This window comes from Anticarsia gemmatalis, chromosome 21 (genome assembly GCF_050436995.1).
Source record: "Anticarsia gemmatalis isolate Benzon Research Colony breed Stoneville strain chromosome 21, ilAntGemm2 primary, whole genome shotgun sequence".
Taxonomy (NCBI): domain Eukaryota; kingdom Metazoa; phylum Arthropoda; class Insecta; order Lepidoptera; family Erebidae; genus Anticarsia; species Anticarsia gemmatalis.
The window spans coordinates 3239706-3263196 of NC_134765.1; the positions used below are offsets into that span (position 1 = coordinate 3239706).

The 23491-nt window shown below is 34.3% G+C and overlaps 1 protein-coding gene across 3 annotated transcripts in view; it reads left to right on the forward strand.

Annotated features, from left to right (window-relative positions):
- klar (klarsicht) overlaps positions 1-23491 on the forward strand; it is a 345461-nt gene that overhangs the window by 157715 nt on the left and 164255 nt on the right. The gene's annotated exons all lie outside the window — the stretch shown is intronic.

Here is a 23491-nt window from a genome sequence, read left to right on the forward strand (position 1 = left end):
ATCTATTTATTACCAAAAGCACAATTTCATAATAACACCTAAGTAAAAGTCCAACTAATACTATCGCATACGATGTAACAAAGGTCATCGAGGTCATCGCAGATATCGATCGTTTATCTGTCATACAAATTGCCTTTATCTTGTTATCTAAATCGCGATCGTATTGAACAAAACGTTTGACCGGCCATCCGTATTTGAGAAAATACTTAATGGCAAATGTAGGACGGATAGGTTTTTGCGAGTTTTTCAGTCTAAAATGTTTTGTCTGCAAGTAAAGGCTTCTATTAAATTAGTTACCGGTAGAATAGGGTTACTTTTGAATACAGAGGTAACTTTAAAATGGAAAGAAATGGGCATTTTTAAGAGTAAACTATTTCAAATACTACAATTTTATTCATAGCGATATTTAGTACCAAGAATCTAGCTTTTTATGCGAGCTATTTACTTATTTCTATAATCTAATTATCCCCAAATTTACCCAATTCCCATTCTACGGAACCTAATGTTAAGTACACAAGAAAACTTTTTATTAAAAAAAAATAGTTTTTTACCCCTTATGCCCGGTTTCTGAGGTACAGGGGAGTTACACTTTTACAAACATACAAATAACGAGAACAAAGTCCAACTAAATGTGGATTGCACAAATATTTGCTCTATCGAACTCACGACCTCCCAACTCAGTACCGACTACTTTAACCACTGCACGACGATGTCGAGAGTATGAATTACGGAACAATTAAACGGGAAGCTAAGTAAAAGTAACAATATAAGATCAGAGGTTATCAATATAATCTAAGTATAACAGTTACAGTCACCATCTGATGGGAGTTAAGGCTCGCTGACTCGCTTTACTGTTAAGGCGACGTAGAAACGTATACATGATTGTTTATTATATACTGCTAAATCATTTAAACGAAAATGTTATTGCATGTATAATGATAGCGTAATTGAGGGAGCGGATTTATTGTTATTTTTTGTAGAGGTGTTTGGGAAGAACGTTAATCCAAGACATTGAAATGTTTCACCTAAAATGTAGAATGGCTATTTCGGCTAAAAACTGTAAAAGGTCACTTTTTGTTGCTTTTTATTTTTTTCTGTATGCACCCATGTAAAAAAATGTTTTACTATTTTAAATTTTAACTCTTCAGTAACTTGTTATTTGGCGATCGAAAAGATTTAATTCTTTCTTATTGGCTTAAAGATCTCCCAATTTAGTACACTGCAGCGCTTTACGATTATTACTTCAAATATGATAAACAACTCAATCTATCCATCTTTTAAGGCAACTCCTCTTAAACATCCCATAATATCCGAACGATTGACTAATGTTCAATCATTCACAGTAACTTTCTAAGGTCGCACGCCATCACAATTAACCCCTGATACTAAATTTGTTACAACGCCATCTGTTATTGTTATTTGTAACCATCGATCTGGCTAATAGTTCCTTGTCTGTCGTAAAGTTCGCTTTTACATTGTAGGACTATAGGCTAAGATAGACTGTGTAAAGTAATACTAGTTTATGCCTGTGGGTCTGCCCTTCGTGGTTATAACATCTTGGAAACAGTTGCTTTATGCCGTCTTCGTGAAATTTCCAAATTAGTCCAGCCGTTTTCGTGTTGAAGAAGGAGATATAAACAAACGCATGTTTACAATGCTAATATTAGTATGGTGTGGATAATAATAATAAAGTACGCTTTGTTTGTGTGTATGGGTTTGCGTGTGCTTATTGCTGAAATTTTAAAAATCTTCCTGTAGATATATGAAAGCAAATTTACATGGAAAGCCTAAGAGTATTTAAAATCACGATATGATTTATGAGAGCCGACGTCACTATACAAAACAATGACGTTAAGAAAACTTATCAGTATCGTACACATGTACGGAAAAAAAGCATTGAAATCTTCAGCTTTTGTGTCAGTCTTTAAAAATACAGCTAACCGTTTTATTTGGCCATAAAACGTCATTATTATGGTTTTCCGAGGATGTCACGACTACCTAAGACACTATACGGTTTTCACTTTTATGGTCTTTTCACTGCAGTGAAATGTAAAAGTTTTTGTTTTGCACCTCACTTCGTGCTTCAACATAATTTGGACTCAATTTGCAAACTAAGGGAGTTTTTGCTTAACTTTAGTAAATGGGTCTTTCTTTCATGTTATTCTCGTCTTCAAAGGAACATGTTTTAGGTTAAATCCGGTAAGTATCGAATTTCTATCGATCTAATGTCAAGATCTCGATAACATCGAAATTCCTTTAGAAGTTGATTGGACGACAGACAGAGCAGTTTCCAATACTAGTGCACTTGCTTTTATTTAATAGTCAGTCGATCATTTACGTTAAAATAATAACCTTCAAATATGTTCTAGAAGTCGTAAAACCTTGTAAAAGATATCATATTATAACAAGACATACATAACATTAAACCAAAGGTTAAAAACAAAACAATCTTTTTCCAACACCATAATTTTATACGCGCCTCAAAAATCTCCTGAATGAAAACTCCCACTCATCAAAGCGTCCAAAATAATTTAATACAACATTTAATTTTGACGACTTCCTCACAAGACGGTGTATTTTTATACACAGTTTATTTACAATATTTTAACGTCCGACATATTTGGTTGATGAATCCATAACTTGGCTTTATTATGCTTCAAATAAAGATACAACTACAGTATTAAATTTTAAAATATACAAGCTATAACACCTGAAATAACGTGTTTCATATCTCGAAATGGAATATAAAAGTGGGGTTTATTATGATACACATATAGTTAAGACAAAAATACATTTTAAATTGTTAGCATTTTAATGTGACAGTGTGTTACACGGACATTTTGAACAAGAGGTCCGAATTTCCGTTTTATTGCTCGAAAAGATGATAACTTCGATAGTAAAATTTAATTATTTCCTAATTACCGATTGATCCTTGATTCAATTTAGAAAAGAATATTTACCTACATGAACAATAACCATTGCGCCAATTTCATTGACGGATAAATTCGAGCATAATTTCTCCATAATTATGTCAAAACGTCATTATTATCCCCGAATAAACTTAAAAAACAATGTAAAATCTTTTCCATCGAACGTTTATCGCATAGCTTTCACTGTATCGTCATGAATATCTTAAGAGAACAGTTTGGTCTTACCGTATGCAGTAATTAAGTAAAGATCGTAAAGTTGATGGCTACAATTTTTCATTGAGACGTTCAATATTGAGACCTACTGTTTTATTCACAAACACCAACGGTACTTGACTTCCATGAACAGTACGAAAGCTAGGGCTGTCGATTTTGCTGATCGATAGCATTTTTCAATCCAATAACTGATAAATATTACCAATAAAAAGATTCATAACAACTTTCTGTATACTTTAAGGATTTCTAGGGATGCAAAACCGTGGAAGGAGGATATGTTTATTAATTTATGTTAGTTACCCTGGAAAACTAGGTAGATAAATGAATACAGCCAGTGATATTTCTGGGAGTTTAAGACTTTTTTCATGATCTAGTCCATGTTACTGCTAAGGATAATTATTTAATTTATATTGTTCCACACTCTAACTTAAATATAATGCGAAAATTGTTACTTATGTTTATCAGATACATGTTTGCGTTTGCAAAAATGCGTCACAGTAGTTATAAATGTACAGACTTTGTAATAAATAATAATTTGAAATAATTATGGTATTGATGTTTGATGTTGATAACTGTCAGTTATAAGACATTGATCAACCCTACCACAGCCCTACTAGCATACATCTTGGTAGGTCCAAAGGGTAAAGGGGCAATGGAGTCTGGCAGAGACTAAATTATGAACCAGTACATTAAGCTCAGAGCATCCGCAATTGACGAGTGAGCCCAATGTGGGCTAATCAATGTGAAAACGGACGCTATTTGTGATTTACAGACGTATAAGGTAAAATGTATGGTGGAATTAACTGGGAATTAGATAGACTTTCTGTGATTAAAGATGTACCTGTCTAAATGCTGTGCTAGATTGATTTGTAATGAGGAAATTTACAAAAGGGTAGTAAGAATATGATATGTTTTGCTGAAGTTGTAGAAGGAAATTTAATGTTTTATCAATAAAACTCAAAAAATTGGAAGAGTTTAATGGGCCATTGTTGTTTCATATAACTTGCTCGACGTATTGTAAATACAGAAAATTTACTTAAAGTTAATCCTTATTTAAGGGCAACCAATCTATCGAGATTTTTTGCACGGAGATCAGATCAGCGCCACTAGCGGACTCCGTAGGAACTATTAGGCAGTACATTTTAAATGTCAAACTCTCGATACCTACTCAACAGTACCGACTGTAGAGAATTCAAATTCAAAATTCAAATTCAAATTCTTTTATTTCGGAAGATAAACCTAATATATATATATATATATCTAATTGCGCTGTTGTTTATGTTTGCTAACTAACTATTTATCGTATCAGCAACTCATAATGAAAGTCTTAAGATATTTATAACAACAGTCGCATGCATTTTGCGCCTATAATTGTTTAAGTGCGGTTTGTAATTATTACCAATCGGCCTAGATTTGAGACTGAAATACAGCTTAGCCTTATTAACAGGCAGACTAACAAACTGTTGGCTAATTCTGTCTTTGTTTATAAGTATGTATAAGTTATTAATTAGACTACACTGTTGGTTAAGTTGCCTTATGATAATGGTTCATGGCGTGCTTTAATTTGGTTCCGTGATTAGAAAGACAGTTGTAGTAGACCAATTCTATGTTTAGTCAGTGCTCTGCTGCAATGCTGAAGTTCAAGAGAATGATTTTGAAGGATCTTCTGTAAAAACTAGAACTGTTACTGTAAATTCAGGTTCAACAATTCTGTTTGCTTTAATGCTTGGGTAGTAAAATTGCATTTAGATATATGCATTTTTCCAACGCGACTAGTTTTTCATTTTATCAAAATCTAACATTTTTATAATTTACTCAGACCGGCTCGCGATTTCGACCGCGATAAAAAAGATTCCTGTAATTGTAAAAAAATCCCTGTGTTAATCCAAGTTATAAACTATGTGTGCATCAAATTTCATTAAAGTCCGTTCAGAAGTGTTTTCGTGAAAGAGTACCAAAACATACATAAATCCATCCTCACAGACATTCGCATATATAATTGTTGTAGCGTTAAAGTGACAAAAAGTTATCAAAAAAATAATGACACTTATAAGTTTTTGTCCACATATTTGTACGTCAGTTTGTGTCTAAAACCTAGATCAGTCTAGATCTGTCTATAGTTTAAATGTACTGTGTGATTACAGTGCAGAGGAAATTGCCAACGGTAAACTACGTAAATTATTTCCTTTTGTTATCGAGTGCGTGCGTGTAATGTAAAGTTACTACAGGGCTTGTGAATACTGCAAATTGTATTCCAAGTCGTAGGGACGAGATGGAAATCTCTGATTGCAGTTTAAGAAAAGTTCCTCTGTTCAAAACCATCGAGGTTTTTAGAGGATAGTTGGAATGTGTAAGTCACTAATCAGTCAAGTTTGCTTCAAATTCGATCTATTTTGAATTTGATTCTATCAAATTTAAGCCGGATGAAATTTAAAACATACAATCAAGCTTTAAATTATAGGACTGTAGGTAAGATTGCCGGGTAGCCGTTCCGATTAGAACATTTGGCTTTAGAAATTATTTTACTATAGTCCGACAACTTAATAGGGTATAAGGTACCTGTGCAAGGTTCACGACGGAAGTATATAAAATTTTGAATTTAGGGCTTTAACCCGCAGGTTTACGCAGCTGACAGTGGGCTGTTTGCTATGTCTACTTAATTTACGTACATACATGGATATACGCACATCATATCACATTCATACATACAATAAATGGAAATACACAGAGTAACTAATTATACTCCATATAAATAAGTAATAACCAAGAGTCTATACAAAGTTGTTGGACGATAATTCCACCTGTGGTTTCTCATATGCTAACCCTGCATATCTAAGGTATTTGTCACAAGGAAAGTGTTCACATAAAAGAGTAGAAACGGCTCGACGTGCTTTGTTAGCGATCGATTAATCATTACGACCTACTTGAGACAAAGGGAGAGGGTGTAATGAACTAATGACTGACTAATGATAACGTTACACTTTCCAACTAGGTTATGTTTTCTTGTGCAGTTGTTAACGATCTTTTATTGGTTATTATTCGTCCTGTGTGTTGCCAGCACCGATGTTGTGGACTTTAGCGTAGTCTGACCAACTTAACACAGAGAGCCGTGGCATACACGATATATCGTTTATAGTTTTGCAACAGAGTCTTGTCATAGAACGATATGTCTAGATAATAAATTAAAACATATGAAATTAACATCTTGTAAAAAGTTTTTAATACATTCTTAAAGCTTAGCTCCTCCTTGGTTCGGGAGTATACCCTTGCTCAGCATTTGGATAGATGTGCTTAAAAAATCTATGTACCTAATTCTAAAATAAAGAAGCTGTACCAAACAGACCTCCGTCAGCCCCATAGGCCTGTGTTTCACTGATGTTTTAAATTCAGAATTTTGTAAACCTCTGCCACCCGCAAACCTGTTGGTTGAGCCTTAGTTCGACTGGATAACTTTCGGACCCTGAATATTAAATCCAAGATCCGAAAGTTGGCTAAGTCAAAGATTTTGACGGAATTTTTATTATTTTATGCAGGATTGCAACATTTCCGATTCGAGATAAATGTGCGGTTAGTGGTAATACCCTTTCAAAGAACTGACGAATAGGAAAGTTTCTTATTTTGATTTCTTCATTTTGACTTGTCTAGAATAGAACAATTTTATTAGTATTTTACTCCGCGATTACGTTACGCATTAATTGTACTTCCTATATCATAATATTCTAAATAACTTTAATCATATTACGCCACAGTACAGTGATAAAGCGACAACAAACATGTTCTAATTTCTCATTATTAGTAGTAATGTAGGAAAGCAATAACTGTTAATCTAAAGGCGAGTTAAGGAACCGTTCGCCGGCAGTAAAGTGATTAATGAATTTATCGTGCTAAAGATCGGGTAAGATCGGGCTACTTCGGGCGACGTCGGGCGACTTCGGTAGCCACTTTCGCTCCCTCGGGCAAAACTGAGGTTTGTTTTAATGATGCGTGCGCATATATGATTAATGCCAGTCGGATAGAATTAGACTGGAATTAAAATATTGTTTTTGATTGTTGTTTTAAGAATGGACTAGTTTTTGCAGAACTGGTTTTAGGATGAAGATTATTTGTCTTAGTCTTAGTTAGTCATTCGTTTTTAAGCTTCTGTTTTGCGAAACAAAGCGTGCTTTCATTTTTGTTTACGCTTGGAATATTTTGCGGTAGACGATTTTTTTTTTGTTTCATGTTTAAATATGCTTGGAAAACTTAGCAATTTAGAACACCTTTTTAAGTACTGTCGAATGTAAGGTTGTTGTCTCCCTGTTTCGATGCGTCGCAATATTTCAGGAGTCCTCCTTACAGATAGTAATAAATCAGAATCAGAAATATTACTTATTTAAACATCCGGACAATGCAAGTAGACTGTAAGCAGGGGGTCTATTTACGAAATGTCACGACTTCAAAAGTTGTAAATTTATCAATCACGAATAAAATGTGTGTCATATATTTTGCACACATATTGTGCAAAACCAATTAGTGTATTGTGAAAAATATAACAAACTAAATTTCTTTGTTAATTACAATTAACCTTTTGATGTAAATCGCGTGAAGTTACGTTTCGTTAAACATTTAGTAATGCATTCCTTACATCGGGAACTAAGAAACTAAAATAGTTTGAACCAATCAATGTCATGGGAACTTAAAATATTGTTTCTGGGTAAATTTGTTATGTCTACACCTAACAAAGGAATAATTTCACAAGTTGTAACTTGCAATAAGGCACGTTCTTACATGGCTGTGAAACTAACAACAAAACCACACTTCAAAATGTTCAAAAATTCATTTCCGCATACATTGCCTTTTTTACTTTGCAAAATATTAAAATTTCTCGTTCGAAACCGGCAATGAAATGCAAAATACTTGTACAAACATTTATGTATCGTGGTTTCATGGTACGTGGGGCACCCAGATGTGAGCTTGCGCGGGCGCAATATTTCTCCCGCGGCGTCAACGCGCGATGCTATCGCCCCCTAGTGGCCGTAGATAGGTACTACGTGCCAAGTAGCGTTTCAGTAATATAATGCCGTCGATAAGATTTACTGTGTTTTAAAGGGTTTAGTGGGACAGATCGTTGACATTTGATTTAGTAAAGAGCACGATTGAGACGCTATTTTGTCTTATATGGAGTTTTTAGACGTGTAACTATAAATTCTTACGTGTTACGAAGTAGTGAAACCGAATTATGACATCTTTTGACTCATACAAGTTACAATGCAAAGCTCAGATTTTCCTTTTCGATTTCTTTAAAACGTAAATTAAGGCTTAAAGTCGCCTACATGCCTTATATGGATACTAAATACAAAGAGACATGTGCATGTGTAAGGGGATTTGGACACCATAACATTCAGTAGAAGACATCTTAGACCAGCTGTCAAGCAAAAATTATTTACCTACATATATAATATCATGCCCGTTACACACCAAGATGTATGCAGAAGAGTAAGAAATACATCCACGTTTCGCTATTAACAATGTTAGTCCCAAGTAGTAAGCCAACTGCCGTATAATAATCCCCGAGCTATTATAGAGAAATAGAAAAGAACGAAAGTATTTTGCCTGAAAATCGAACCCGATAGATGCCTCAGATCAGTACCTCGATTCCCTACCACTATCGACTACCGACAACCGGCTAGCTATCGAAATTTTGACATTTAGAATGTACTGCCAACATGTTTCCTACGACACCCGTCAGAGGCGCTGATCATATTTTCATACAAAATTTTTCGATGACATAGTCAGACGGTAGTCGATAGTAGTAGAGAATCGAGCTACAGTAGTCTCTCTACTGAACGCGCCACGGAGGTAGTTGGAGCAAAGATTATTGGAAAATAAAGCCGTTCTTTAACACGTATAACGTCTCAAGCTCTTCCCGATACAATCAGCGAACAGAGCAGTCAAACTTCCGTGTTGTGCCGGCCGTATTTTACTTGCGTGCTAATCTTCGCGGGGATTTAGAAAGGCCATGAAAGTGGCCAGTACGCAGCGCTGATAACATATTGAGGGGAACAGCACCCACTATGTGCCAGCCCCCGGCGATACTCAATGTGCTGATGAAACATTCAACTTTAATGAGCTTAGACCGACGATAGAGCATTATTAATCGGTGTTTTAGGGTTTCAAGAAAATGCCTGTAGTGCTTATAACCTATCTGCAATAAGTAATACCGCCAATGTACTCACATTAAAGGAGGTAAAGTGAAAATTAATATTATTTCAGTCGCTTTTTGAAAGGCCATTTGAACAAGTAAGTTGGAGTACCAATCGGGGAAAGATATTTTCATAGATGACACGTATCCCGTCCGTCTACAGTAACAGTATTCAGTTGTATCTTTGCGAGTTTCGAACCTTGCTTTATCAAACAGATCTCTAAAATGTCCTTGGACTGCATATATTATGATAATGTGATACTTAGGAAAGTTTATTGAAACTATGGAAGGAATATTTTTTCGGGGCTCAATTAGTGCCAAATATACGGAAGCTCGAAATCCTTTGTTAGAGAATAGACCGTAAAATTCCCCGTTTTTAGATATTTACTATTTGAGTAGTTATTATTAATCTGTCTTTACCAATAGGCATTAAACCGGAAGTTACTTGAAGAGGAAGTCAATACTTAATAGTTTATGGAAGTTAATCGATTTGATTAATGAATTCGATTCTTGATCAATTACGACTATTAATAAACGTTAAACTACGCTATGATTATGATCTATGATACCAAACTTTTTATAAATGTAGGAAGAAATTTGAGCTTCGTAAAGTATACATATTATAGGCGCCACAATTCTTTGGATTTACGTTGTCTTCATTGATAAAGACTTGCAACTGGCGCGCTCTACAAAACAAAGAAAAGATTATAATCAAAAGAAAAAATATAATGTATCCTACTTAAGGTTGCTTAACTTACTGATAGGATTATCCGAAGATTGGCGAAAGAACTTAATTGTTTGAAATATTGCCTGTAGGGGTAGGGAGAAGGTCCGAAGAAAAATAATGGTGTGTTATGTCTGTATGTATTGTCTATATGCTTATTTTAAAAACGTGGCTGAAATAAACCACAACTTTTAACTTACTCATCTTTTCCTAATTCTATATTTCCAGTTATCCAACAGTAAAGAAATGATAGATGCAAAGTAGTCATTGTTCATTGAAAGTTAAATCGTTGGGAGTGGTATCATCTTTATCACATTGCAGGCAAGGTTGTAGGTCAGGCATTTCATATGAGCTACCCGTCACGTCTGCCTTCTACACAAATACTAGGAAATCATTCGTTTCTACTTTCACGATAATTTTACCTTTCTGGAACGTATTTTTTAGTACACATTTATAATAGGATACGGGAATTAACGCGAACATTTTACTTTGAAATGCTTAACGTTTCAGCGTAGGATGCACTCGCTGTGTTATTCAAAAAATTAAGTATTATTCGACAAAAAATAACTCTAGAACAGTTTTAGAAGCTACGTAAAGTCCCCAACCCGTACTTGGCCAGCGTGGTGGACTCAAGGCCTGACATTCTCTGATTCCTGGAGGATACCCTTGCTTAGCAGTGGGACTGTAATAAGTTAAAATATTTTTATTTAATTTATTAGGTCTTAATGAAATCTTTTCTCTACACAAAAAAGCTCGATATTTGGGTACTTCACGAGCTCACTGAAAAAAACCTAATGAACCGTGCACTGATTTGTGATTCTTGAAGCCAAGATTTAGATTTTATTACAAATTCATACATACTATAATGCGAAAAGACTTTTTCCTCGACCTAATATAATATAAGTAGTATAGCTACTGAACATTTAAGTATATCTAAATATGCAAATAGTCTATTAGATTCCTCAGTTTCCATCTTGAACACAATGTTGTATGGAGTTTAACCTTTTGCTATAAACAACACTGGGGTCATAGGTGTTCCCAGTCCCACTAAGCTTTATTACCTTCAAAGCGAATAGTGAAAATGCTCATTAATACTACGGATACATTCAACTAACATTTCACTATAAAATCTTACTAGTTTCTAGACGCGATTTGGTCTGCGTGCAAAGATTATTCTGGATAAAAAGTGTTCTGTGTTAATTCTAGTTGAAAACTATCTATGCGTTTAATTTGATAAAACATCGCTAATAAGTTTATTAAAGAATAAGTAACAAACACATTGATGATTACAAACTTTTGCATTTATAAAATACTAGTTTTTAATCTGCGTGGAATTTCGTTTTTGGTTAATAAGTACCCTATACAGGGTGTCCCAAAACTCAACGATAATCGGAGACAGGATGAAAGGCCAAGGCATACCGGTTCTAGGAAAAATAAAAAAAAAATTCCATATCACTTAGTTTAGCAATAATAGACACTTTTCAAAAAAGTTGAAATTCCACACCCTTGGTCGCATTTTCAAGTCCTGTGATCACCAATGTCACAATTTCGCTGTGTTTTTTTGAATTTCGTAATCTTCATTAAATATGCTATTAATCGTAAAACAAATTAATGCACAAAACATTGTTAATTTAATAAAAAAAGTAAAGTTTTAGTGAGTCATGGTTCACAAAAATATCGTTAGTTAACTTTGACGCTTCATATTGAAAAAAAAATGTACCACACTACCCTTGGCAAGTTATTTCAAAAGTTGGCGCATTTAATCAAGATTTCAAAATGGTGCAACACTTGCCACTTTTCTTGCCATTAAAAATGTTATTTTTATTTGAACGACGAGTATCCTCGAAAATGGATCGTACGCAGTGGTACAATTGTATGGCCTCCTCGTTCCCCCAATCTAAATCCAGTAGATATTTTTTACTGGGAATGCATAAAATAAAAAGTCTATTCGAAATCAATACAAAATCTATCAGAACTTCGCCAGAAAATTGACACAGCGTCAGAAGAAATGAATGTAAGGAATTTTGCTTGACTGGTAAAAAGATCTTTTGTACGCCGTTGCAGAGCCTGTCGAATACAGGCTCTGCAACGGCGTACAAAAGTTGCCAGAGGAAAGCAATTATTTTTAGGAAAGAGGTAATTGAGTCAGTCCATAACCAATATTTAATGTAATAAACATAATAGGTAATAATAATTATTAAAAAAAGAATGAACGAACCATCGTTCTTATTCAATTATTCTCCTTAAACTAAAGTAATTCTGAATTGTTTTCCTTTGGCACGAATACAGGCTCTGCAACGCCTTACAAAAGACCTTTCCACCAGTCAAGCAAAATTCCTTGCATTTATTTCCTCTGACGCTGTGTCAATTTTCTGGCGAAGTTCTGATAGATTTTGTATTGATTTCGAATAGACTTTTTATTTTTTGCATTCCCAGTAAAAAATATCTACTGGATTTAGATTGGGGGAACGAGGAGGCCATACAATTGTACCACTGCGTACGATCCATTTTCGAGGATACTCGTCGTTCAAATAAAAATAACATTTTTAATGGCAAGAAAAGTGGCAAGTGTTGCACCATTTTGAAATCTTGATTAAATGCGCCAACTTTTGAAATAACTTGCCAAGGGTAGTGTGGTACATTTTTTTTTCAATATGAAGCGTCAAAGTTAACTAACGATATTTTTGTGAACCATGACTCACTAAAACTTTACTTTTTTTATTAAATTAACAATGTTTTGTGCATTAATTTGTTTTACGATTAATAGCATATTTAATGAAGATTACGAAATTCAAAAAAACACAGCGAAATTGTGACATTGGTGATCACAGGACTTGAAAATGCGACCAAGGGTGTGGAATTTCAACTTTTTTGAAAAGTGTCTATTATTGCTGAACTAAGTGATATGGAATTTTTTTTTTATTTTTCCTAGAACCGGTATGACTTGGCCTTCCATCCTGTCTCGGATTATCGTTGAGTTTTGGGACACCCTGTATATTAACTCGGTTAGTAATTAAACCATGTGCCAAGAACTGAAATCCGTTCAGTTATTTTGGCATAAACGAGTTATAAATTTAATATACATCCATCCTCACAAACGTTAGCATGAATAATATTCGTAGAATTCAGACATTTTCAACTTCCCTTGTTTCATCGTGTTTAAAATAAACTTCTCTGAGTAAGATGTCAATTTGAGTGTAACTACTTTTATCTTCAATCTATGAAAGTTCTGCTTATTGCGTAGCACGGATTTTCTCAGTTATATTCTTTGGTGTTCATTTTGCACCTCCAATTAATCTTGATTTTTAGAAATACGTTTTTCATAGACAATTTATTCCATGTTTTGCTCTAGTGTTTAAACTTTTTGTTAGAAACTATAGCAGTAAAGTTAAAATAAATATCAGCAATTTCTATATTAAAAACATAAACGTATACTTTGTTATCTTTGTAAACAGTCGGCAGCTCGTTTAAAGGTTTAGTTACATTAATTAATTTAACTTTCTCGCCGTTTACGCCTTACTCTATTACCTTTAAAATAATTTATTACTTTTGTTCTATCTCATTATTACTCCCTTCTCTTTCTACGCAGTTGATGTTTTTATTCGCTCCAGCGCTAAATATCACCTTAGGAACATTATCAATAGTAGTATCTTTATTTTCTACGTTTCACTAACTGTGTTCACTGTTCAGTACGCTATTTTCCATTGCTACTCGTATTTTACTGAAAGGGAAATCGATACACTCGGTATCGTATTGCATATCGATTATGCGTGCCTTGAATTATTCAGCAGCTACGAAGCACATGTACCGGTGTAATTATTCCATTTGTCAAAACGGTACAAAGTACATACACTCTTACAAGATAGGCATACAGGTTGTAATTGCATAAATTATTGTCGGATGCTTTGCTATCTCGTTTATCTAGTATTATAACATTTGCTAGTTAGTTTCCAAGCGTATGATCTAAGTGTTCTAATGAGCCTATAAATTGTTTACAAACGATATCTCGATTAGATCTATCTTTGCTTTTGCAATGATGTTTGCATACTATAAATGTTATTATCAATATAATCTGATATAGTGAGGCGATTGGTTTATTACTATCTTGTTTAGAAGGTATAGTTGGGTATCTAAACGTTTTCTATCCTGTAGAAACTTCATTATGTTATAATAACATTGGTAACATAAGCAACGTGAGTTAACAAGTGTTGTACTTGGCTGGTAATTGAATTTACGCTTAGCTAAACAAGCTCAGGTTTGAAATATAGTGCCTTAATCAAATTGTCGGCGCGAATCGCCTGCCGGATAAATTACAAGTGTATTTCCTATTACGTCAGTAAGCAAATCACTATTTTCATTTGTAATAACTGATACAATGGGGTACTTAAATGGCGCAATACTAGGAAATTTTGTTCGTTGACTCCAATTTTCTCGTGCCTACCAAACCTACAATTAGCTAGGAGTGGTATTTCTGAAGTATTAAAACTATCGTTATATTGATTAGATTTGCGACCGTGCTACTTATAATCAGAATTAAGGCTCGCATGTCACTATTGAGTTTCCTGTAAGACAATTTGTCTAAATGTGAATGAAGAAAAAATAGTTTGTAGAGTTAGCAAGCGATGTTCTTAGGCGTAGACGTACCCCGTTAGGATGAAAGGATGATTTTATACATGTATGATATTGATGAATCCTTCTATCAACTGAGCATTAAATATCTATAACACCAACTTTTTATAAACATGAAACTTTCGCCACTTGTTCATGTACAGTGAGTTATTCTTCCATTACTGTTTGTTCTGCCACATTATCGCCTAAGGCTATAAATTTGCCGGCACTACTGAGCACTCCTAGCTTCGCTTTCATGTTATCTTGATCACTATTAGCGGCTCCATAATTCAAACGTTACACAACACCTAAGAAAGTTCGTGTAATAACTGGCTAAAGTTTAATTGATATATAATTGTGTTCAGGAAACACTTAGAGAATGGTAAGGATAGTATAGGGTTTAGCACTCATTTTTGAAATTACTGCTGTTTGCCTGTGTGGAAGAGAAGGCTGCAAAATAAAACTTTCTTTGGTCTGTCTTTGAAGTGATTAATCTGACACTTTGAGGAAAATATCTGTCTTTCAATTAAACCTCTCTCCAGAACAAATATACCAACGTGTTCTAAAATGTCACAATCTTACTGCAGTACCGACTTATCAAATTTTCGTGAATTTTTAAACGTATTTCTCTTGCTTTGTTTCATTTTACTTGTATCTTCTCAAACATCAAAAATATACACCTGCGTGTATACATTTGAGTATTCAAGTCATTAACCCTTTCCTCAAATTTGGTCAAACAACCAACTAATTCGATACAACATGCTATTTTCATGTTTCTGAAGTTCTTCTGAATTTGTATCTTTGCTCGTTTTATAATTTGCCCTTCATCTTCGTAGCCGCTTCTTTATAATCCCGCGAAACCTTCAATTACTCCGACGTTTACAATTATTCGTCTTAGTTCCTTCCCGTTCGAGCCATAAGCCCTCAGTTTATGTTCATTTTCATACAGAATTACGGCCGTTTTCAAATTGCTATAATTGCTTGAGCTTTGTTTTGTGGCACGCACCATATCGTAAATTTTGTGGAATAAAGGCGTAAGCGACTTGATGTAGGTTCAGTGTTGAGTCATTCTTCCTCTGAAGGTTATTATGATCGACGTTTTGATCTGCGCGGGAGTTCTCTTTTTTGCCAATTCTGACTGATTTTTGGGCATTTTTGTTTCTCTCTTCTGTGAACTGAATTAGTATTTCATCAGTGGCATCTTAAATTAGAGTAATTGGTTTTAAGTTTCATACTGTTTCATTTTTTTGATTTGACAAACGGCACGTTTCCTAAACATAATATATGTGTTAATATCCAATCGTCATTATTCATCAAAATATTTATTGTTTAATCTTCTCCATCTTCTGTATACAAACAACACACAATTCTATCTCGTCATCTAATTGTTCATGACGATTTTATACAGTCATTGTATTTATTTCATTCAAGTCGTTTATCATACTGGTTCGACCTTAGTTTTGTCGATACTTTGAATCGTGGCCAAGGTTGGGACCCTTTTCAAAACAAATATCCGGTGCAAACAATTGTACGAGTTTCCTGTCCCGCCTGCACTAATTCTCTTTTACGACTTATTACTTGTTGACAAGAATTTCCGACAAATTAATAATTGGATACATGACTTTTATTTTTATCGGTTCAAAACAAAACCTGTAATCTCATTACCCGTAGACAATTTATTGGATTATTAGGTTAGGTAGTACATTACAACATAATCTGCGGATTTGCTCACGTAATATTGGTACTAAGGAGGCCTTAGGTTCAATAATAGCACTATTTACATTGCAGTATACATTTTCTTGTTCAAAATGTTCCAATTCCCACATTAGCTTTTCAGTGCTTATGTTCTATGTACGTTCATAAGCTGATATCCCATGACGATATTAAATTTCCCACTAATTGTCACTATCTCTGACACACATAATCACTGGACTATGATCTAGGGATTTCACTATTCAAACAATTTTCCGTTATTTAAAGTAGGACTACAATATGTGCGTACGCATATGTCACAGCGCCACGGTTCGGTGCCGACCAATCATGTTACCCGTTATAATTGCACTAGCCGAGATGTGACGCAAAATGACTATGATTACAGCAGATTGGGGAATCAACATTTCGTATTTCTGCTTGTGAATTAAACTTTTTGTTAACTACGAATAATTGCGTCTTTTTGTCTTTTGATATCGAATTCCAGTTTTTACATTTCTTGATTGTATGTAAATTGTACCGCGTGGGCTGTAAGTAAACTAAGGGGAGATAGGAAATGTCTATTAATATCTGTCATTTGTTCTTTATTGTATCGGACATAAATGTAGGTGGTTTCAAATTGTGTACAAATCAAAAGAATTTTTGATCATTATGTCAAAACGTAGACCTCCCGCTAGCTCTTTCATGGCTTTTTTCGACGTGGCGTGTCATTCATTGTTCTGCCCTTTTGTATAAATAAGCCGCAAAACAATAAGCTACAAAGATGTCCATATCACATGTTCATAAATGCGTCACATCAGTTATCTTTACCTTTGTCGGAATCAAAACAAGATAAAACGGAGAAAGCATTACTCACAGAAACACTACACACGAATAAAGTAGCAATACTCCTTCTTGTTTGGCTTAAAGTATCACCAACATAGATAACAAATCCGCTCTTACCGATAAACTTTGAAGATACAACAATACATTCAGTGTACTTTACCTGTTAAATGTCAACCGTATATTTGCATGATGGCGGCATCAGATAGCTCTGTGCGATTTGTATAGCTGTCGTCAGTGCTTCTATAATGGTCACTTTACTTTCTGCACATTAGCCCGTGACCTCGACATCTCTGCTTTCTACCTTATCTTAAGTTCCGTTGTCTGGTTGATTATGGAGCCAGCCGTCACTTTAATTATTAGGGTTGACGGCTACAAGCTTTCCTGTATCGAGGACTTGTCGTTCCTTGTTAACGGATATACCTGCTTACATTTTATCGCTGCTCAATTAATTTGTTAATATACCGGTTCTCCTGTTAATATAGATGAAGGGTTACGTATGAGCTTTTAGCTTTCGCCTCCACTGCTTCCTGAAACTTGCCAATCTTAAGAGGTTACCGGGAACATATCGCTGTTTAGTATTTATGTAAATTTAACTGAGGAACCTCTAACCCGTCGTGACTTGAAGATCGTTATTTTTAATTTACAAGTTCTTGCTCTGTGCATTAGTCTTATCTTAATTGTTCTGGAGGTTTCGTAAGATTATAAAAGGACTGTCGTGTTGGATATTTATGTTTATTTTTTTTTCATGGAATTGATGCGTGTTTCGTGTTAAAATATTTCGTAAAGATGCGTGTTTTAGGTAATTATATTATTGCAGTCTTCCTTTCTTATAATATGTCTTTTTTTTGGTGACCAATGGTTTAAAAGACAAGTATCAGTCTCTGGATGATCTGTATAAATAATTTATTCCTCAATCAATCTAATTTAATACGAGATATTTTTTCATTGATTGTCAATTACTCGAGTTCCACATAGTACCGCAGTTAGCCTTGCTCGTAACGTACTGCATATCCTGGTTTATCCAATTATTATAAAATTAATGCGTTTAATCTAGACTGAGCTGAATCGAACGATATTGCAGATTAAATTGGTTTCTCTATAATTCTGTTAGTAATATTCTGTTGGAACAATCTGATAGTCTACGTTATCCCGTTTCTATTACAATTACTTTTTGCTGTCATTAATAAGGTTTCTATTGGTATCCATTATGATACTGATAATAACGAGTGATAAAAGATCTAAGGTAATGAAGCTATAATTTAATAACATTATTTCTATGGATGACATTTCGCTATGTGCTATGTGTGAACTATGTGGATTGCACATAATACAATTGTTCCGTGTGACAATCGAACCCTGACGCAATGATAGTGGCATTACCTAGTTCTAAGTCAATATGTAGCTAAACTTTTCTTAGAAAAATACTCAGCATTCTTCAGCAAAACGTGTCAAAGTCATCAGGTTATATTCTCAGTAGGTGTGAACATAAAACTTAGCTGAAAGTCTGTCAGCTCGTGTGTGTCGTGACTGCGTCCTTACCGTCGTATCGTTGCATCGTTTGCGACACTTTTGCCTTTCTAGATCTTTGAAACATGCTAGTTTTTGCTATTGTTGTGTTATCTTGCGTTTGTTAAGATTTATGTGTTCATGTGTTGACAAAATTTTAATGTTTGTAGCTTAGTTGATCTTGATTGCTATGCAATCTGGACGATGGTTGAATATTTATGTGTGTACTCTTAATTACATAAATATCGGTAACTTATAAATGTCTGGCACTTTGTCCGACCCGGGAGTCAAACCCAAGGGCTCGTAATCATCTAGACTACAGATGCAGTCTGCAAATAATAAAAGGCAATAAATGATTTATTACTAAGCAGACTATATGCGTCGATATACTAATATAATATTTTACAGTTCTTATCAAAAAAATCGGCTGTCATTAGCAATTCAATGCCTGCCCTACTCTCCTACCAATAAAGGGTATACCCTATCAAACACGTAGTTTTCTACCAAACACCATCCACCACCATCTATAAAACACGTCAACTCTGATAAATTCTCACACTACCTAAAACGTATCTAATACGGCCATTCGCAAACAGTCGGTACTCCATCGGTTAAGAGTAAACATAAAATAATGTTATCAAAGCGAAGATCGCCACACGTGTACCTACTTAGTATAACTCTCGGGAAAGAAAGTTTCGTAAGAAATAGTAACGTTTATACGCTTTTATTTTACTTGTTACTTGTATTGTATGTATTAGATACATAGGCACCTTAAAAGGAATGAATTACCCAAACAATACCAAGTAAATTTTTCTTATGATTACGATATAAGACTATTGTAATCATAAGAAAAATTGTTAAAAATTTGATAAATAGCGGAGTAAGATTTTTTGTAACTGTATATTCTGTGTACAAAAATGTAAGGGAGGTTTGCTTCTAACTACATAGGTATAGTTAAATTTAGAACCCAGCTCAGAACAGATATTCGTACTCATCATACAAATATTTGCCCATGGTGGGATTCGAACCACTCACGGCACTTCGGTAACTACGCCATGGCGGCATGGTGACTACGGCCAAACGTGTAATGTAATAGTAGAAGTAATTAGCAAATACTAAAGCCATAGTCCCACAGTAAAATGTTAGAGTCCAAGTCGATTTGTCTTAACGAGTCGGAACCAACAATGTTTGCTTTTCTCTTTCCCGAACACGATATGCAAATGAATTTAAATTGTTCAACGTATCGTGGTTTCCTTGTCTTTTCTCAACTGACATCTTTATAGACGATGAGTTTATATGTTTTTTGTTCCGCTCTCTGTGGTTCGGTTTGAAAGTCATTATGTTGAAACTTAGATGAAATTAGTTGCATGGATACTAGTCCATTGTTTTCAATCTCAATTCTGTAAACAAGAAAAAGTGTGTAGTTAAAGACAACAACTCGAACTAGATATTAAGTCGCTAATGAGAAATTGTATTCGGAAAATTGATCAGCGCTCCTAGTGTATGTGTAAGGAACTATTTCTGTATATTTCTTAATTTCAAATACTCGCTTTAAAGCTAGATTGTACCATGTACCAATTACGATAAAAAGCTACCACAATGAAAAAGCGATAAATACTTTGATTATGATTCTTGCTTTGGATATTATCCACATCCGAAATTAATAGAAAGCAATTTTTCTAAAAGATCCCCTCATAAACAATTTTCACAAATAAGTAACCACATTCTAACTTACTACGTCTACGGCATCTACTAACGTTTTAAACAATACCGTATTTTCCAAGAGTTAGTACATTCCATACAAGCTCCTAAAGTCATATATCAACCATGCAGCACATAATAAAGTGAAGTGACATTTATTTACCGTTTAATTACGTCATAATTATTTGCATCACGTCTCACGTAAAGTACAAACTTCTCGATACGATCTCCGTGAACTTTCTTTTATTTAAAACATTGCGTTATTAAACGTGATATCTTTATTAACATCGGATAATCCTGTTTTTTATGACGGTAGTTGGAGATTTACTGGCATTTTTATTTCAAATTTTTGGTGACATTTTAAGTACTTGTTTTTGACTCAGCAGTTGCTACTAAGTTTAACGATGGTAGGGGAAAACTTAGTTAAAAAAGAAGAATAAAAAAAACTTAGTCCACAGGGAAGATTAAAAAGTATTGGAATTAAAATATTGTAAAAAAATTGAAAGTTTTTGGGACACAAAATATGAAATGTCATTTAAGTAAAATCTGATATTTGAACGAAAATCGTATTATGTCAAATTTTTATAATATTCGACAAAAAGGACTTCAATTATTGTTTGCATGTACACAAGTCAAAGAAACATGCATTAATGACGTAAATTTTATAAAACGCCTAATTTAAGGTGGCATTAATTTGACAGCTACAAATGACCTTTAAAAACTTGTAAACATAAAGACTTTATCTTGTTGAAAAGAAAAAATCTTGTCTTATTACCGAAAGCTACATTCACTTGGCAGTATTACTAAAAAGACTGGTAAACTATCCATATGACATAACATTATAAAAATGTGTATGTTGTTTGTCCTAGTTTTCGTGAACGTGACAAAATCGGATACAATTTGGCAGAGTAATAGTATAATAATATAATTATCCCGAAGGGTTAGGAAAGAAGGACCAGTAAAATCAACTGCTGCTTTTATAATCACCAAATTATTTTTTACAATTAATTGATGAAGGAAAACATCGTGATGAAAACCTTGCATGCCTAAAATTGGTTTAATACATTTATTGAGAGATGCAAAGTCCCCAACCCGCATTTGGGCAGCGTGGCGGACTCAAGGCCTAACCCCTCCTTGGTTTGGGAGGAGACCCTTGCCCTGCAGTAGGATGGGACAGTAATGGGTAAAAAAAAATGATTTTAACATTTTACAATATTTATACGAAGCCGCGGGTAAATTAAAGTTATAATGTAAAACGGGTCCTGTATAAGTTCGGATCGTGTTTAAGGTCGATCTTCGTACAGATAGCTACAAAGGTCGGAGAGTAATGCATTACATTACGTACTGCATCCGTTATGTAAACTTGTGAGGTGATAATGCTTTTACTTGCTAAGACAGAGGCTTGTTCTTTGAGGATGAGAAAATGTTTTATGAGTCTTTGTTTACAATACGATTTATGTAAAATTTCACTAATACATAGGTTAAGTAAATCTTAAGCTGAAAAGTCGTGTTAGAAAAGTAAATGACTGTGTTATCAACATAAGTAACAGTGTTACTTTAACTAGGTACAGCTAAGTACCTAGTTAAAATATAAATAATAATTAAGCGGCACCGAATTGCTTACTAAATATTAGAAGAAGGGCTTGCATTACAACTATGTAATGCAAGCCCTTCTTCTAATATTGCTTACTAAAGCATGAGTAATATTGAGTATATTTTAAATGATTGCAATTCGGTTGCATGATGTATAATGCATTCAAAATATTCTCGCCAAATACATATTTCTGATGAAATTTGCAGCAATCTTATCGCTACAATCAGATAATCTCTGTAAAAATTCCAATGATTTCATCCACTTATAAAATCCGTACAATACTGTTTATCAAGATAAGTGCATCAGTGAAATTGATAAAGTAAGCTGTTATGACATCGTTTTGGTACTCGGTGCAAAAATAATTGCATCTATTTTTCATATATATTATAAAATCGCTTTTGAGAAAGTTTTAAGAATTCATCGTATTAGCAATAAATATTTCAAGCATTATCCTGACAAATTAGATACATCAATTTTGGTACTCATCAATTAAACCGCACTCAAATTTTTTCACTATTGGCTGTTTTTTTAAAGACTCCTGCACTAAGTATTGCTCTTGTGTCGGACTTTAACAAACATACAAACAACGCACGCAAAGTACAGCCAGACCTGAAACAATTATTAATTGTGGATCGCACAAATCATTTTTCCGTATGGGAATCGAACCGACGCAACGGTTGGTCAACCGGCGTGGTGACTTAAACCACTGCGCCACGGAGTCACCTGATTAAAGTATAACTGGCTGCTAGTTTATTATTAAGACAAACGCACGTTACTATAATTAATACTGTGTATGAGAGAGTAGTACATAAGAGGTAAGTGAGAGGTAGTAACAATGCAAGAGGCGCGAAAGTGGCTGCCCTCCCTTTACCTTCCACCTTGACTGTCGAGCTAACTTTATGGTTTAGATGTTAGGGCTGTTGATAAAATATTGATGTTTCATCATCTATACTAATCTATACTAATATTATAAAGCTGAAGAGTTTGTTTGTTTGAACGCGCTAATCGCAGGAACTACTGGTGCGTATTGAAAAATTATTTTACTGTTGGATAGCCGATTTATTATTGGAAGGCAAGCTTTGCTTTGACGGAAGATTTCTTTAGGATTTTTAATACAGACCTTATAAAATAACTTAATTTAAACTTCATAAGGCAGCAAGTAAATGGCAGCATATATCTGTTTAATGACAAATGACTTATGAACCCGTCGGTTTAATAAAACATTCGTGATTTGTTAGAAAACTACTTACGAGTATATCAGAATAATTTAATGATAAATTCCTTGCAATATTGTATTATACGATTTCTCAGCGATACAAACAGCCCTGAACATTTCACAGGTGCGTCGCTACATGTTTGTTCACAATTTGTTTCACAATATCGTCTGTGAAATCTAAACAATGCACAATTGTTGCCGTATCTAGGAAACAAACACGATATCTTATTCGTTTCGTGTTTCTATTTGTAGAGCAAAATCATATTTATGAATATTGATTATG